The 14,997-nt window shown below is 44.8% G+C and overlaps 1 protein-coding gene across 3 annotated transcripts in view; it reads right to left on the minus strand.

The window, feature by feature from the left end:
* Zer1 (zyg-11 related cell cycle regulator) overlaps positions 1–14,997 on the minus strand; it is a 40,981-nt gene that overhangs the window by 25,086 nt on the left and 898 nt on the right. The window contains exons 1-2 of one of the 3 annotated variants that reach the window (XM_027423145.2): positions 2,896–3,317; positions 2,641–2,784 (exon numbers count right to left, since the gene is read on the minus strand). The exons of 1 other annotated variant lie outside the window; for it this stretch is intronic. The gene's annotated coding sequence lies outside the window, so the exon portion shown is untranslated. Of the gene's footprint in view, positions 1–2,640; positions 2,785–2,895; positions 3,318–14,997 lie in introns of those variants that run through there. One more of the 3 variants, XM_027423146.2, reaches the window with a different exon arrangement.

The following is a 14,997-nucleotide window of genomic DNA, read 5'->3' on the forward strand; positions in this document are numbered from 1 at the left end:
TTGTTTAACAGCCCTGGCTGTCCTAGAACTTGCTCTGTAGACCAGGCTGACTTTGAACTCACAGAGATCTTTCTGCCTCTGCTTTTTGAGTGCTAGGATTAAAGGCCATCATACTGCTTTTTTATGTGGGTACTGAGGATTTTTTTTTTTTTTTGGTGTTTTGAGACAGGGTTTCTCTGTGGCTTTGGAGGCTGTCCTGGAACTAGCTCTTGTAGACCAGGCTGGCCTCAAACTCACAGAGATCCACCTGCCTCTGCCTCCCGAGTGCTGGGATTAAAGGCGTGCGCCACCAACGCCCAGCGGTACTGAGGATTGAACTCATGTCCTCATGTTTGTAAGGCAAGAATTTTTACTGTCTGAGCCATATCCCTAGTGTTTTGTTCACTTCTGAAGCCAGGAAACCAGCTCCAGTGAATGAACCAGGTTTGAAGTCAGTATACAAATAGCTGACTCTACAGGGGTCTCTAAACCCACATTTTTGGAGTCAAGAACTGCGGAAGCACTGAGGCAAAAAAAAAAAAAAAAAAACCAAAAACATGGAAAGCAGAGGTCAGTGAGATCGCTCAGTAGTCAAATGGTGTCTCATTCATCTTCCCACTCTCCATAGTCAGCAGGGGCAAGAGGACACCATTCTTTCTCAGTGTAAAAATGGGGAAATTGAGGTCCAGAGGGGACAAAGGATTCACGAAAGCATAGACACTAAGTGGTTAGAGAACTGTGCTAGGCCTTGGATCACCAGGTTGCTAGTTTGGGGTTCTGGTCCTAGAAGCTTTCTCTGTCATTTAAGCTCTAGTCTTCTAAGTGCGCTTACTTTACACATTTCATTTTACTTTATTTTTGTAATGCTTGGGATGGACCCCAGTGGTTTATGAATGCTAGGAAGTATTCTATCACTGAGCCACATCCTCTGCCCCTTGCCGTTGCATTTTCAAATCCTCGGCCCTGCTCAGCCTATGACCCAGGCCTGATGATGTATCAGGCTCAAGGGGTGAGGAGGAAGGTCTGGGCTGTTCTCCTCAAAGGCTGCAAATTTTCAGCCTGTGCCAGGATCCACAGCCTCTGCCTGAAACCTGACCACACACTCAATGACACAACTAGGCCCAACAAACACTGCCCTTTCTAGCACTTAGGGAGCAGTGGCAGGTGAATCTCTGTGAGTTCAAGACCAGCCTGGTCCACATAGTGAGTTTGAGGCCAGCCTAGTCTACATGCAACTGCCTCAAAACAAACAAATAAAAAGGTAAGGACCACCAGCTGGAGTTGGTGACCCATGTATGCTATCCCAGCTCTTGGGAGGCTGAGGAGGACTGCTATGAGTTCAGTTCTGAGTGGGCTACAGAAAAGAAAAAAAAAAACTGAGGCCAAGCTCTTAGATCTCCTAGATAACACACCATTACTTTTACCAGTAAGGGGTGCCTCCTCCAGTATCTCTACAAAGTCTGTGAGCTGGGGACTCAGACAGAGCAGGTGATAGATACAGCAGTTGGTGCTAGACAGCAAGGCTGTGTGGTAGACAGACCCTTACTGTCAGATGCTCCATCCACACCGCCACACACACACTCTGTATTCAGCAGTCCTGTTCTACAAACGGAAAGACTGAGGCACAAGGTCACTTGCTCTCATTCTAACAACCAGAAATAGTAGTGTGACATGACTTGCCTACAGTGCCGTCTTTTTAAAGATTTCTGTCACTGATGGTCAGTACAGACAGCAAGAGGGCACTCAGAACATAAGGCCAAAGCAAAATGGTCATTTGTCACCTCAGACAAATTTGTATTTTCTCCATCATTTCAACAATTACAAGTCAACCCTGCATCACAAGGCAGCCCCTAACACACTCCCTGTTGTTTTCTGCTCCCAACCGACTTCCTTGATGCCCACTCTGGCCCCTTCATTCTGACCCACACAGGTTGTCCTTAGGACCTTTGAACCTGCTGCTGAATGCTGTCCCCACAGATAGCATAACAACTTTCTTCTTCATGCATCTCTGCTCTCACAGAAACCTTCTTAGATACCTTCCCTGGCCACTTTCTATAGGAGGTACCAGTGTCTGTCTCCCATGGCCCTTCCTGCTTTCCCTTTGTCCATGACACCTATTACTGTTTTACATGTTGTGCGTTTATTTGCCGAATAAGCCAAGGTTCCATCTGACAACCACCTCTTGGTCTAAGCATAGCTTCCTGCGAGCATTTTCAATGCTATCTCCCATGGTCACGCTAACTCGAAATCTAAAGAGAAGCATCATGTCAGAAAAACCACTGAGTCAGCTTTCAGGCTTTAGTTGGCATCAACCCCCCCCCCCCCCCAATTCTCTTTCAAGGCACAAGCAAACACGGGAAATCTCTGACTCTGGTTAAAGAGCAGACAAATCAAGTTCCACCCAGAGCTGGCCAGACCAGTCTGCTTCATTTTCACCTCACCTATGGGCGCCCTTGGTCTTCAGCTTGCAACCCACCCGCCCTTTCCGACCCCGTGGCACCCGCTTACGCCATGCCATCCCATTATGGGAGCTGATCCAGAAACCAAGCCGTCCCTAAGCGTTTAAGTCGCACGGCTTGAGGGTTGGAAGGAGACCTAAGCTCATCCAACAGGTAGGAGGGGCAAAGGCCGGCCATCTAAGCCCGACTTCGATTCCCCCACCTTGCACGAACGAGCGTCGTTCTCCTGGTGGAGAGAGCTCGATTTTCAAGGCAGATTCCCGAGATCTGGGCCGGAGGCGACGAGGGCCCTCCCACCGCTTGCCGAGGTAGGCCTGCAAGGACTCTCCGGGGCAACGCTTCGACTCTGAGGGGGGAGGGGAGAGGAGGATGCAGACACGTCTCTTGACTCGGCAACTAGGACATACCCTGGGAGGGGCGGCCCTCAGCGGGGAGACGGGATGCTTTGCACACTTACAAACCGAGGCTGCGGCCCTGGGGAATCCGCTGCCAGAGCGCCGCAGGAGGTCGGGTCCGGTCCGGTCCGGGTCCGGGTCGGCAGGGCGGGGCAGGGAGGGAATGCAGCGGCCAGAGCCCCGGACAGAGGCCGTTCCCTTGCCCTCGGGCCGCTGAGAGCCGCCGGCTGCTGGCTCCAGGCCCAGCCCCTCCCCCCTCCTGCTCCGACCGCTTGGAGAGCCTGTGGCTGCTGGTGTGCTGTCAACAAAGCGTCACTTCCGGGCCACCCCTTAGCAACAGAGGAGGGGTTCCCCGGTCGTGTCCCGCCGCGAATGCGGGCGGCGGCGGCCGAAGGTTCCGGGCCCTGAGGGCTTCTCCTGACCGTGCTGGGGCCTGCGTCCCCCAAGTTAGCCTTCAGGGTCCCTTCCAGCGAAGGGCTGGCTCACAGGAGCAGGGTTCAGGACAGGACTGGCTCCACCTTCTCTCGTCAGCGCTGACTCACCCTTCGCCCAATCGGAGGTCTTTTGGGCTGTCTCCACGCAGCCCCCACATTGCCCCTCAACTGTGCTCCTCCCTTTCCTTCAAGAGAAGGGCCTGTCACCCAGGAGCTGTCAGATAGCAAGCCTGAGGCTGTCCTTGGCCCCTGCATTTCTAGTCACCAATAATCTCTCAACAATTGCTTCTCTCTTCCTCCAACAGTGCCCTACTTCTGTCCATCATCATTTTAGCTTTCAAAATTTTTATCATTTTTAATTCGTGTATATGTGTGAGTGGGGGTATATGCATGAGACTGCAGCTGCTAGTGGAGGCCAGAAGCCTCGATCCAGAGGAGCTGAGGTTACAGATGGCCTTAAGGACTCCAGCATAGTTGCTGGGAAGTCAACTATCCCTCCTACCTATCCTTCCTTCTTTTCTAAGTTAATTTTTTTAAAGTTTATTTACATTTGTGCACTCGTGTGTGCATGCGTAGGGGGCCAGAGGATTGTCTGCTAGAGATGGTTCTCTACTTCCACCATGTGGGTTCCAGGGATCGAACCCTAGCCCTCAAGCTTGGTGCAAAGCACCCCCACCTGCTGAGTCATCTGACTGGCTCCCATCACCATTTCTCCTAACTTCTATCCTGACCTCCTAACACAAATCCCCTCATTCCCTCTGCAGTCCCACAATCCAAGAATGGGCTTTCCAGAACATAAATTTCATCAGGGTATCCAGACTCTCTTGACCTCTCCTTACCCGGTCTCAGTCAATTGCTTCCTTGGGCTTTCCTGTCCAGACAGCTCACAGCTTAAATCAGTTTTGGCTCTTTTCATCTCTATCTCTCCCTAGGCTCAAACAAAGGATTAACTTGAACATTTTTCTTACTGCCATCCACATCTTGTGTACTGGCCTCTGTTGCAATACTTTTTGCTTGAGGAACTCTGGGGGGCGAAGGTGGGAGGAAGGAGGGAGGTGATACTAGGCCACAAATGGAGGGCCTGAGCGCCTGAGTAATGCAGAAATTCTACCACTGAGCTATGAGCTTTCTTGTCAAAATATAAGAAAGGATACATATGCCTGGTGGTGGTGTCAACACACCTTTGATCCCAGCACTTGAGGCATAAACAGTTGGAGGCTAGCCTGGTCTACAAAGTGAGTTCCAGGACAGCCAGAGCTGTTATAGTGAAACCCTTTCAGGGCTGTATATTGAAACCCTATTTAAATAAATAAATACATTCTATAAAATGAATTTTTGTGGGGCAGGCATAGTGCCACACACCTTTAATCCTAGCACTCCTGAAGCAAAAGCAGGCAGATCTCTGTGGGCTCAAGGCCAGGATGGTGTATATGACAAGTTCCAGGACTGGAGAGAGAGAGAGAGAGAGAGAGAGACAGAGAGACAGAGAGAGACAGAGACAGAGACAGAGAGACACACAGAGAGACACACACAGAGAGAGAGGCAGAGAGAGAACTACACACAGAGAACTACAGAGAGAGAGAGAGAACTAGCTGTCTGCTCAGATGCCAGAAGTTGACATTGGATATCTTCATCAATCACTCTATTTTGGAGACAGGTCTCTTACTGAACCTGGAAGTTCATCAATCTGCCACAACTTTTACATAACATAGGTGCTAGGGATCTCTCACAGCATAGCTTGGTCCTGGAAACCTAACTGGGGTGGCAAGGGAATGAAGAAAGGAAAAACACACTCAGAAAAGCTAGGATTGCTTGGGCTGTACTCACTCTGATGGAGCAGCAACTATACACAAAACCCTGGAATCTCAGCTCTTCTATTATGTACACCACAAGGGAAGGAACTAGCTAGTCTGGTAGGAGATCTCTGTAGGCCAACACTGTCAAGTTTCAGTCATCCTGGAGGATCCAGTGTAGGCAGAGTTTCTCAGTGTCCCCGTAGCCACTCTTAAATAACCACTCAGAGATTTGTTATTAATTATAAATGCCCGGCTGATAGCTCAGGCTTGTTACTAGCTAACGTTTCCATTTAAAATTAACCCATATTTCTTGTTTACCCTCTTCCACATGGTGGTACCTTCTTTCAACATGGCACATTCATCCTGCTTCTCTCTGCATCTGCACAGCATTCCTGAGACTCTGCCCTCCTTCTTCCCATCTTCTTCCACCTGTCCAGCTCTTTATAAACCAGTGAGAGTAATACATATTTACAGTGTACAAAGTTTGTTCCACAGAAGTCCAGTTTTTGCACACACTGCCAAAATGCCCAAATGGACTGGAGGAAGACCAATTCTGAGCCAGATCTATACTAGAAAGAATTTACTCTTTCCATGGTCTGAGGTATTGGGTCCTTGACATGACTCCTGTTATGTCAACAATACACAGTCATTCAGGGCTTCTTCAGCTCCCCACAACAGTCCCAAAAGGAAAAAAAGTAATTTAAAACTTTACTTTGTGCTGTGGTGGCGCACGCCTTTAATCCCAACACTTGGGAGGCAGAGGCAGGTGGATCTCAGTGAGTACGATGCCAACCTGGTCTACAAATAGAATTCTTGGACAGCTAGGACTGTTACATAGAGAAATCCTGCCTTGAAAAAACTAAAAAAAAAAAAAAATTCCTTTTCCTCTCTCTCTCTCTCTCTCTCTCTCTCTGTGTGTGTGTGTGTGTGTGTGTGTGTGTGTGTGTGTGTGTGTGTGCCACAGTTCACTACTTGTGGAGATCAGAGAATAACTTTCAGGTGTGAATTCTCTCCTTCCTCTTTGGGATCCATAGAAGAACGCAGGTTGTCAGGTTTGGGCAGCAACTGGTTTTATCTACCCAGCCATCTCACCAGCTCCCTAAGGAAAAAAAAGTTCATGTACAGCAGCATTGAAAAGAATGAAACTTTTAAGAATAAAGTTAGGGCTGGGCGGTGGTGGCGCAAGCCTTTAATCCCAGCACTCGGGAGGCAGAGGCAGGCAGATTTCTGTGAGTTCGAGACTAGCCTGGTCTACAAAAGCTAGTTCCAGGACAGCCTCCAAAGCCACAGAGAGACCCTGTCTCAAAAAAAAAAAAAAAGAGAGAGAGAGAGAGAGAGAGAGAGAATAAAGTTAGGGGCTGAAGAGATGGCTCAACAGTAAAAATACCTGTTGTTCTTACTGAGGGCCAGGGTTGGTTCGGCTCCCATCACCCACATGGCAGCTCACAACGATAGGTAACTCCAGTTTCAAGGGATCCAATGCCCTCTTCTGACTTCCTTGGCACCTTGGCAGCAGGCATATATGTGATGCACATTCATCACATATATGAAGGCAAAACACTCATACAAATTAAATAAATAAAAATTAGCCAAAGAAGTGAAAAAACCTATACATTGAAAACTACAAAAAAAGAGAAAAACCACAAAAGTGTTAAATTAAATTAAAGACAAATAAATGGAAAGACGCCCCATTTTCATAGGCAAGAAAATTTAGCATACTTAGGATGGCAGTATTACCCAAACTGATCTACAGAGTAAGTACAAACTATTTCAAACTCCTAATAGAAGTTTTAAAGAATAGCAAAACCCATCAGACATTGTGGGGTGTGCTTGTTCTATGAGAACATGGGAGACATGAGTATTAGGAATTCAAGTTATCCTTGGCTGTATATTGTGTTTGAAGCCTCCTGAGCTACAGGGGACACTGTCCCAAAATTACCAAGAAAAAAAGGGAGGAAGGAAGGGAGGGAGCAAAAGAAAGAGTCACCTTAAACTGGGTAGTGGTGACACATGCTTTTCATCCCAGCACTTGGGAGGCAGAGGCAGGCAAATCTTTGAGTGCAAGGCCAGCCTGGTCTACAGAGTGAGTTCCAGGACAACCAAAGCTACACAGTGAAACCCTGTCTTTATAAACAACAAGAAAGAGAGAGAAAAGATTCACCTCAATATTCATATGGAATATCAAGGTTCACAGAAAAAAAAAAAAAAAAACAGACAAAGTTTGGTGGATACACATGCAAATCAAAACCACAACGAGTACAGGAAAATGAGGAGAGAGAGCTCAGCAGAGCTGAGCTGCTGTACCAGAGGACCTGGCTTCAATTCCCAGCACCCACATCCAACAGTGTCTCTTTGGACACTGCACACATGTGGTGGACACAAATGTGGACAAGACACCCATATATTTAAAAAAACAAAACACTCACAATGAGATACCATTGATTTCTTTTAACAATAAGTGAGAATAAGTGTTGACTATAGTGTGGAGTGATTTGGACTCAGCCATTACTGGTGGAACCTAAGAGGACACAGCTGTGATGGGATGCTGTGTTTGTCCTCATATAGAATTAACACATGATTCAGCTTTTCTGCTTCTGAAAGCCTGGACAAATAACTGTATGTTGCTATTTATTGCAATAGCCAGAAGGCAGAAATGGTTGACCTTCCTGGTGTGGTTGTGTTTCCTAGATAGGCTTCTGGCAGCCCCTACTGACGCCTGCCTGCATTGTCAGTAGCCAGGATCTTCTAACATCCACCTCCGTCCCCTGACATACATATAGTGGACAATCACTCAGACACAAAATAATGACATTCTTTTTTACAGTTTCCCCCCCCCCCCCCGAGATAGGGTTTCTCTGTGGCTTTGGAGGCTGTCCTGGCACTTGCTCTGGAGACCAGGCTGGTCTCAAACTCACAGAGATCCGCCTGCCCCTGCCTCCCCAGTGCTGGGATTAAAGGCGTGCGCCACCACCGCCGGGCAATAATGACATTCGTTTACATGCTGTAACAAGTAGGAACTCCCAAGTAATTATACCATGCAACATAAAGCCAGTAACACAAGCAGAAGACCACAGTATGATTCTTCTTGAACAGTGACGTAAGAATAACACAGCTTCAGGAGGTGGAGAGATGGTCAGTGGCTAAGACCGTGTATTACTCTTCCAGAGGACTCAATTTCAAGCCCCAGAACCCACATAGGTTGCCTCACGACCTTATCTATACCTCAAGTTCCAGGGGTCCAGTGCCTCTGTTCTCGAATCCATGTGCACATCCCACATGCACAAATACACGACTAATTAAAATAATAATAAAAACTTAAAAAAAAGAACACGGGCTAACAGAACATGAAAATAGCACAGATATTACCAGAGCCTGTAGCAGATAGGTAATGGGGTTTCTCGTGTAAAGCATTATGGAGTGTCTATTTAAGGTGAAAAAGAGTTTGGGAAATAGTGTTGATGACTACATGGTATTAGAATGTGATTAATGCTGCTGAATCAACCTGAAGTCACTCAGAGGCAAATTTCAGGTTACATGAATTCTGCTACAGTTTCAATATAGTCTGACCACTATGGCTGGCCGAGCAACCATCCAAGGGAGGCAAGAAGGCAGTTTGGTTCAACAGGACTAAGTAGCCAGTGTTGGTTCAGGCATCAAGAGTCTGATCTCGAGTAGTTTATTTTAGGCATATTTAATCACAGCACAATTTGGTAAAAAGTTTCATGTGGTGACATGGTGTTTATGATCTAACAATAAAGCTTTCCTGAAGATAAGAGTGCAAAGCTAGCTACACTAGGCAACCATAGAGGCTGGACGGTGGTGGTGCATGCCTTTAATACCAGCACTAGAGAGGAACGTAAGATGGGAGGAAACAGGAGTCAGGAAACCTGCGGTCACAGTGAGAACAGGATGGCCCCCTTTGGTCTGAGTCTTGGTAGAGGTAAGAACTGGCTGGCTACTTTGCTTCTCTGAACGTCAGCTTTAACCCCAACATCTGTCTGTGGGTTTTATTATTCATGCTACATGGGGCACCCAACTTTTGGGGTATGAATTCATGAAAAAGTCATTTGCCAGTGGCCTTTCAGCCACCGGCACAGGCCAGAGCTACACAAGAGTCTCCCGCTGGAGTTGCTGCCCAGCTGGCTAGATTTTCTTTTCTTTTCTCCCCAAGCATTTGAGCAAGTTTGGGATTTTCCTGTTGTAGCCTCTCTAAAACAGTCTCCAGCTGCCACCCAAACTCCAGAAGCACCTGGGATCCAAACACTACAGGACTTATCCGCCCTAGACTGGCTAGTTTTGCCTTCAGGCTGCTCCTGCCACACGTATTTTTTCCACACAGTCCCATGTGCAGTTTTTCAGACAGCAGGAGCCCCACCCACCCACCCCCCAATGGTTGCAGGCTTTCCCTACAGCCCCCCTCATTGGGCTGCCACTCCCAGGTCACGCTACATGCTAGTTCTCCAATCTCATGTGCTATGCTTCACAATTCACTGACATTGTTGGCATATTTGGTAAGACAATTGGGAGTTCTTTTTTTTTTTTTTTTTGGTTTTTCAAGACAGGGTTTCTCTGTGTAGCTTTGGAGCCTATCCTGGCACTTGCTCTGGAGACTAGGATGGTCTCAAACTCACAGAGATCCGCCTGCCTCTGCCTCCCGAGTGCTGGGATTAAAGGTGGTGCGCCACCAACGCCCGGCCTCAATTGGGAGTTCTTAAAGGAAGGAATTAGTTAAAAGAGAGAGATTTTTCACATTATAAAATGGGAAACACTATTAGACTGGAGGGAATTAGGTCTCTCTATGATGATATACTGGACAGTCTCAAAATAGGACAATTACTTGAGAGGATCACTAATGTAGATGGGACTTATGTAATGTCAATTATAAACATGAGTTTTATAATTTTTATCACTAAAAAAGTTGGTTAATCTGAGTGCTAAGCTACAAGTTTTAGAAAAGCTTAATAAGGCCAGCTGGTGGTGGTGCACGCCTTTAATCCCAGCACTTGGGAGGCAGAGGCAGGCGGATCTCTGTGAGTTCGAGACCATCCTGGTCTACAAGAGCTAGTTCCAGGATAACTTCCAAAGCCTGTCTCAGAAACCCTGAGAAACCCTGTCTCGAAACCACCCCCTCAAAAAATAAAAACCTTATAAAACAGATCATAGAGCTATTCAGACCCAGAGGAATTTAATGGCAAACCAAGTTCAGCATTGCATTATAAGGTTATGGAGAACAGCCTAAGGTTTTAAAACAGCCAACCTTAATATATCCAGTAACTTTACAGGAATTGCCAAATGATAGAGGCTCTGTAAGAGCTGATTGGACTCCTGTGCCAATGTTAGATTTAAGAAGATTCAAGGAAGCAATAGTCTCATATGACATGCCTTCACCATTTGTGAAGCAGATGCTAAACTTGTGGTCAGTTTGTAATAGAATCATTCCTAAAGACTGGATAGACTTCATTAAAACTGTTTTAGAGCCTGATCCACAATTAAAATGGAGTACCTGGTTCACAGAAGAGGCTAAGACCATTCAACAACAAAGTAGAGCTAGAGATATGGAAATCCCCCAAGATCAACTTCTTGGAGAAGAGGATTATGCTACTATGGAAATGCAATCTCTATATGATGACCACACCCTGACCACACACCATGCAGCAGCTTTGAATGTTTGGGACAGAATTGGAGAACTAGGGAAGAAAATTGAATCACTTACTGAAGTTTTACAGGGCCCAAAGGAAGCCTTTGTGGATTTCTTACAAAGATTGACACCAACAGTAAATAGAATGATACCAAATTCAGAAGCTAGACAGATAATAATTGAATCTCTGGCTTTTAAAAATCCTAATTCTCAATGTAAAAGGATAATTAGGCTGCTAAAGGCAAGAAAGTACCCTTGGAGGAATGGGTCCGTGTAACACAAAAAATAGAAAACCAAGAGATAAGATATTGGGGTTCAAGCTTCAAGCTGAAGATCAGAAAAGCAAAGCAGCTGGACACTAGCTCTTACTTCTATCTATCTCAGTCTGGACACTAATAATCTTCTTGAGACCCTTCGGTTCTTCCTTTTATACTCTCCTAGTGATGGATTAAAGGCTTGTGATCCCAAGTGCTGAGATCACCTTTGTGTGAGCTGTTTCTCTTTAGGACTGGATCAATTTCACGTAGCTCAGTGTGGCCTTGACTAACAAGAGTTTCATCTGCTTGTCTCTTGAGTCCTGGAATTAAAGGCGTGTGCCATCACCACCTGGCTCTATGGCTAGCTAGTATAGCTGCTGGGATTCAAGGTGTGTATCACCATTCCTAGCTTTGTTTTCTGTACCCTTAGGCAAAGCTTTAATAAATCATAAATAATAAATCACCACAGGCCCGAGATAAAATCAGTATTGAATCATATGACCATAATGATGCAGGGATACCTCTCCAGGTGATTTCAAGAGCTTTGAAGAAAAATTGAAATGTCAAATGTTTTAACTGTAGCAAACAATGTCACCTTAAAAGGGATAGTAAACAGGGTATCCTAAAAACAATGTTTTTTCTAAGCATAATCCAAACAGAACACTCCTCCCTTCTGGATTATGCAGAAGGTGTGGCAAAGGCAGGCATTGGACTAATGAATGTAGATCAACAAGGGACATCCAAGGTAACCCTTTGCCTTTGGGAAACCCCTTGAGGGGTATCTCCTAGGCCCCTATGCCAAATCTGGTTTGGTCATTTCCTGCCACCGTAGAAACTCCTTCCTAGAGCAATTAAAGAACCTAAAGCCTATTGTAAGAAAAACCATACTGCTCTGGAAGATAGAAGAGCTTTGGAAGATAAAACAAAAATTTCAGGAGAAACTACAAATCAAAATTGATAAAGATTAGGTTAGGAACCTCCCCAAAGTTAGAGTTAGGGAAAAGTTTTTCTTTTCTTTTTTCCTTTTTTTTTTTTTTTTTTTTTTGGTTGTTTTTTTTTCCCCGAGACAGGGTTTCTTTGTGGCTTTGGAGGCTGTCCTGGAACTAGCTCTTGTAGACCAGGCTGGTCTGGAACTCACAGAGATCCACTTGCCTCTGCCTCCCGAGTGCTGGGACTAAAGTCGTGCGCAACTACTGCCTGGCGAGTTAGGGAAAAGTTTTGTTTTTGTTTTTCCAGGAAAATAAAAACAACCATCTTGAGGAATGTAAAGACTTTTGTACAAATAAGCATCAAAGAAGATGGGAGAACTATTCAGAAAAAGTTACCAAGAAAAGGGATTGACCTAGTGCAATCTCTGAAGTCTCCAAAACTTGATAGAACCCCACAATGACAATTCTACCAGGACTATGGTAACTGTACTAAGCTGAGAAACACCACCTAAAGATCAGCTTTGAACTACAAATTAGCTGAGATGATCCAGCCTCACAGACTACTCTATCCAGGACCTGAGACAAGCCCTGCACTTTCCCGTTACGCAGAGACTGGGCAGCAAATGATACAGCTACCTCTCCCAGGACTTGACAATTAACCCCAATTTTTCTTTTCAGGATCCCCTAAAGATGCTGTCATCCCCAGATAGCAGGAAGTAAATTTAAGAACAGGACTCCACATTCCCAAGTGGTGGGGTGGGTAGCTTTTAGTTTTTCATTGGGTTATGGATATTTGTCATTGTTTAGGGGAATTAATTACATGTTGTTATTAGTCATGGTCAGGAAAAAAAGCTAAACAAAGGAGATTATACTCAGGGTTCTTGTTTTGAGAAGAAAAAAGGGGAATACAGATATGATAGGATAAAAGGGTAGATTATTGAATTTACTCTGAAAAGAATAAAGGATATAGATACAAGATAAAAAGGCAGATTATTGAGTCTACTTCTAAAAGGCAAATACCAGTTTTAAATATTTTACATTATATTGGACTTTTGTACATTGCATACAAATTTTGTATATTGATACAAATTTGAGATTAATTTTGTTAAAACATACTGTACATATATTTCTAATCTTGTTCAAGGTATAGTACCTATACAGCCCATTTAACTGTATGCAAATGTAATGCAAATTTCTAGTCCGTGAAAGTTATTATTACCAATTATATAGGATAATAAGGAAATGCAGGTTAGTAATTAGTCACCTACTACAATCAAATTTGTAGTCATATTAGGTATATTTACAAGGTCAAACAGATATGTTTTAGGTAGATCATCCTCAAACACTTCAGAGATCTACAGATTATGGCACTTAAGATGTTTTAATAACATGGGTTCCTTTTTATGACAATGAGACATGTCTGCTCCTGGCAGGACCGTTCTACTTCAAAGAAGATGATGGGCATTGAAGAAACTCCATATAGAGTTTACTTTCTTTGTGGCAAAAGTAAGCCACTGGGAAAGAAAGTGCCTGTGCCTCAACTGTTGACAGTATGCTGTTCAAATTGGACAAGCAGGACACAAAAGAGAGCGACTGCCAAACCTTGCCAAGATGAGGTGAGATAGTCCTTCAAAAATCCTGCTTCAGTCCCAGCACCTACCTACACAGTGGTTCACAACCATCTGTATCTCTGGCTCCAGGGAACTGGATGCCCCCTTCTGGCTTCAGCAGGCACTAGGCATGCATGTGGTACACAGACATAAATGCAGGAATTAATGAAATAAAATAATAAAATTACTGCTGGGGCAGTGGTGGCGCACACCTTTAATCCCATCACTTGTGAGGCAGAGGCAGGTGAATCTCTGAGTTCAAGGTCAGCTTGGTCTACAAAGCTACACAGGGAAACCCTGTCTCGAAAAACAAAAACAAAACAAAACAAAAAAAGAAACTCCAAGGGGATGCAGAGAGATTGTTCAGTGGTTAAGAGCACTTGCTGTAGCAGAGGATCCCATTTTGGTTCCCAGTACTCATGCTGAGCACCTTACAACCATCTGTAACCCTGTTCGAGGGAATCCCACATTCACACATACACATACTCATCAGTAAAAACAAAAATACGTTTTTTTTGTTTGTTTGTTTTTCTTTTGTTTTTTGAGACAGGGTTTCTCTGTGGCTTTGGAGCCTGTCCTGGAACTGGCTCTGTAGACCAGGCTGGCCTTGAACTCAGATCTGTCTATCTGTGCCTCCTGAAGCTGGCAACAAGTACTCTTAACTCTGAGCCAACTCTCCAGTCCTATTCTCTTTTTGTGCTTGTGGTTGAAGATATGAGCTCTTAGCTTGCTGTTCCTGCTGCAAAGGACGGTCTGCTGTCATGCCTCCCTGCCATGATGGTGATGGACTATTATCCCTTTGAAACAGTAATCCCAAAATGCACCCCCCTTTTTTTCTCTATAACTTATCTTGGTCATGGTGTTTTATCACAGCAAGACAGAATTGGGGTGTTGCTGTGACAAAACTGACCATGTTGTTTTTTGGAGGAATAAGGGAAACTTTGGGACTTTGGTCTAGAAAAGTGTGTGCCTGGTCTATTGGCCAATGAAGTCCTAGAGGCCAGGAACATGAAAATAAGAGGATCTGAAAAGTGATGTCCAACATTAAAGTTTTCCTTGGCTCCTGAAAAAAATTAAGAAGTAAATACAATTATGAATGTATATGTATGAATAGGGAAACTTAAGGATTTCTGAAATCTTGATTTTTCCTCCCCCCTCCTTACTTTTACATTTTTAATTAATTTTCAATTTTTATTAGCTTTCTTTCTTTCTTTTTTTTTTTTTTTTCCTTTTTGGTTTTTTAAGACAGGGTTCTCTGTGTAGCTTTGGAGCCTATCCTGGCACTGGCTCTGGAGACCAGGCTTGCCTCCATCTCACAGAGATACACCTGCCTCTGCCTCCAGAGTGCTGGGACCAAAGGCGTGTGCCACCACGCCTGCCTCTCTTTGCTAAAACATATTCTGTTGGGGCTGGAGAGATAGCTCAGCAGTTAAGAGCACTGGTTGATCTTACAAAAGACCCAATTAAATTCCAAGCACTTGCATAATGGTTCACAACTGT

Source organism: Cricetulus griseus, chromosome 6 (genome assembly GCF_003668045.3).
Source record: "Cricetulus griseus strain 17A/GY chromosome 6, alternate assembly CriGri-PICRH-1.0, whole genome shotgun sequence".
Classification (NCBI taxonomy): domain Eukaryota; kingdom Metazoa; phylum Chordata; class Mammalia; order Rodentia; family Cricetidae; genus Cricetulus; species Cricetulus griseus.